The following is a 3646-nucleotide window of genomic DNA, read 5'->3' on the forward strand; positions in this document are numbered from 1 at the left end:
AAAAGCAGGCTCCATGCAGGGAGCCCAATGTGAGACTGAATCCCAGGACCCTGGGATCACAACCTGAGCCAAAGGCAGATGCTTAACCACTGACCCACCCAGTGGCTTATTCCACTTTCATGAGGCCAGCAGGAGGTGAGGCAAACATATACTTCTGAATCATCTCATGCAGCAAATGCTGTGAATCTTCTTCCAGCCCATTTAGAAACAACTGCAGTGGATGATGAAGGGGCCCAACTTGTCCTTCTCCTGATTGCTGATCCACATCTGATGGAAGGTGGACAGTGAGCCCAGGATGGAGTCCTCAGTCCACTCTAAGTACTTACTTTCAGGAGAAGTGATGACCTTGACATTCATTATGCTGTGAGCCAGGGCAATGATCTATTTCTGCGTCTTACTGGCAATGCCAGAGTACATGATAGTCCCACCAGAACCACCATGTTGACAAACAGGTCCTTCTAAATCTCAAGATCACACTACATGATGGAGTTGAAGGTAGTCTCATGGATATAGTTTCGCAGGACTCAATACCCAGGAAGGATAAATAAAAGAGCTCCCCTGGACACAGAGCCACTCATTGCTGATGTGATTACCTGGCTGTCTGCATGCTCGTAATTCTTCTGGTAGGAGGAGGACAAAGTGGTGGCCATCTCTTGCTGCAAGTCCATGGTGACAATGTAGACTCCTTGATGTCATGCATGATTTTTTTGCTTGGTGGTGGAGGTAAAGCTATAGCCATGTTCTGTGAGGATCTTCATGAGGTGGTCAGCCAGGTCCCAGCCAGCAAGGGCCTGACCCAGGTAGATTAAGGCTGGGTGTAGCCCTAGTAGATGGGCATCCTGTGTGTGACCCCAACCTTAGGGTCCATGACAGTACCAGAGATGTGACCAGAGGCATAAAGGGGCAGCACAGCCTAGATGGCCATGTACATGACCCAGGTATTGAAGGTCTCAAGTATGATCATAGTCATTTTCTGTCTGTTGTTCTTGAAGTTCATGAGTGCCTCAGTCAGCAGTCCCAGGTGCTCCTCTAGGACCACATGTAGCTCATTAGCTCATTATAAAAGGTGTGGAGCCATAGCTTCCCCAATTCATCCCAGTTGGTGATGATGCTATGCTCCATGTGGTACTTCATGGTCAAGATGCAGCAATTGTTCTGGGCCTTGTCACCCATGTAGCTGTCTTTCTGCTCATGCCCACCATGACACCCTGGTGTTGGGTGTCTGACAACAAATGGAACACATCTAGTAGTCACCATCCCCAGGAAAGCCAACTTTACTCATTTCCAAGCCCATTCAATGACTAGTGTGGTGGTTTCTTCTTGCATTGCAATCTGCAGGGGGCTGGGAGCAGAAGATCCAGGAGGCTGAGACACAGGAGCACATGAAGTGCAGCCTGGCTGCAGCAAGTGACATCACAAGTCTTCATATGTTGTGTTATCATTGTCTACAGTTTCAGTCAGTGACTCTTCTTTGCTCTAAGCATTGTTAAAAATAGTTTGAAATTTCCACATAGAAGGAGTTCTTTCCCCCTGATTTTTATTAATTTTTAGTTAAGGGATCCCTGGGTGGCTTAGCGGTTTAGCACCTGCCTTCGGCCTAGGGCATGATCCTGGAGTCCCGGGATCGAGTCCCACATCGGGCTCCCTGCATGGAGCCTGCTTCTCTCACTGCCTGTGTCTCTGCCTCTCTTCCTCTCTCCCTCTCTGTGTCTCTCATGAATAAATAAAATCTTTAAAAAAAATTTTTTAGTTAAATTGTTTTGTAATCAGAGAATACTGTCTTTACTCTTTGGATTTTGTTGAGGGGTTTTTTTGTGTGTGTGGCTTAATAGTTTTTGTGAGTATTCATGGGCAAAGGAGAGAGAAATGTATTCCCTTTTTAGGTTATTTAATTGGATATGTTATCAATCAGATCTATCTTATCAGCTATTTAACTAAGGTTTCCAGAATTTAATTATTTTTTATGTACTTCATCTATCATAGATTGAGAAATAGACTAAGTAATTTTATCAAGTTGTCGTTAGTAAATGGTAATGTTCTCTAAGGAAGGGCAAAACTGAATTCAGGCAATTTGACTTCAGAATCTCAACTCTTAACTATTATATCATGCTGACTTTCATGGGTATTCATTAGGTTTTGCTCTGTGTGGTCTCACTACTAAACTCTTTAGTAGGAGGAAGAGAGATTTCCCAGAGGAAATCAATAATAAGGACTGGGAGGACACAGGAGTTTGTGAAGCAATGCAGCAAGGTATCCAGGAAGTTAGGCAATTCACTGAGGAGCTGAGAAATTGTGCAAAATATAACACAACTAGAGAGAAAGGAACTGTAAATTGGTGGAATATTGGTCAATGAAGTTGCCAAGGGTGTGGCATACTTAGCAAGGTTGCAGTGTGGTGGGGCAGGGGAGATGCAGTTAAATTGGGGATTATAAATGGCTAATGTCAAGCAACAGAGTAATTAGGGACAAGCTCCACCAACAATCTGTAAGAGGGTTATGATAGTGAGATAGCCACACCTTACAGACCTCCCAATTTTTTTTTTTTAAGATTTTGTTTATTTATTCACGAGACAGAGAGAGAGAGAGAGAGAGAGGCAGAGACACAGGCAGAGGGAGAAGCAGGCTCCATGCAAGGAGCCAGATGTGGAACTTGATCCCGGGTCTCCAGGATCAGGCCTTGGGCTGAAGGTGGCGCTAAACTGCTGAGCCACCGGCTGCCCCAGACCTCCCAATTTCTGAGTGGAGAGGAAGATATGAGTTCTGAAGCAGGAGACTCCACCCACCAGACAGTTGCAGGGTTAAGATACAAATGGAGAAGGCCCCTGAGTTGTTTCCCTGTAAAGGGAGGTGACAGTTCCATCATGGTAGAGGATGGGGTAATGACTGACTTTCTACTGGCAAGATTTTTCAGCTCCTGAGAAAGGAGAAAGATGTCTGTGCTGAGGAAGCTAGTTTGTTCACGAAAAGAAATGAGCTTACCTTAGGGAAATCCTTTGGTATTGTATCTAAATGAGGACACAAACCAGAGCAGTATAATTACAAGGAAATATTATTTCCCTGCTTATCTTTAGGCCTCAGAAATGGAAAGAATATTTGTTCTCTGCAAATTAGTTGCCCAAGCTTGTAAGAGAAGGCCTTTAGGTCTTTGCTCACAAAGATGGACAATGCAAAATTCCACTAATATGCTGACAGAGAAACGGAATGGTTGTAAAACTGATTTCCTAGGTATCTGACAGTTTTGGGTTGGGGAAGATGAGATTAGGTTTGTTTGAGAGACTCGGTTTTTTGGAGACCAAGTTATTTGGACTGTGTAAAAGGAATTCCAGATCTGCTCATACCTACACCTTCATGCCTCACATCCTGGAAGAGAAATATGGAGAAGTGGAACAACTGGTTACATGAAATTATCCATTCTCAAGCAAGCAAGAGAAGATGTGGAGTTAAATCAAGCCAGAAAAAATTAAAAAAAAAAAAAAAAAAAAAGGGATCCCTGGGTGGCGCAGCGGTTTGGCACCTGCCTTTGGCCCAGGGCACGATCCTGGAGACCCGGGATCGAATCCCACATTGGACTCCCAGTGAATGGAGCCTGCTTCTCCCTCTGCCTGTGTCTCTGCCTCTCTCTCTCTCTCTCTCTCTCTCTCTCTGT

The 3646-nt window shown here is 44.6% G+C and overlaps 1 pseudogene; it reads right to left on the bottom strand.

Moving 5' to 3' along the window:
- Nucleotides 1-201: 201 nt before the first annotated feature.
- LOC100683778 lies at nt 202-1442 on the bottom strand (annotated as a pseudogene).
- Nucleotides 1443-3646: the final 2204 nt, after the last annotated feature.

The sequence above is a fragment of the Canis lupus genome, chromosome 7 (assembly GCF_011100685.1).
Source record: "Canis lupus familiaris isolate Mischka breed German Shepherd chromosome 7, alternate assembly UU_Cfam_GSD_1.0, whole genome shotgun sequence".
Taxonomy (NCBI): Eukaryota; Metazoa; Chordata; class Mammalia; order Carnivora; family Canidae; genus Canis; species Canis lupus.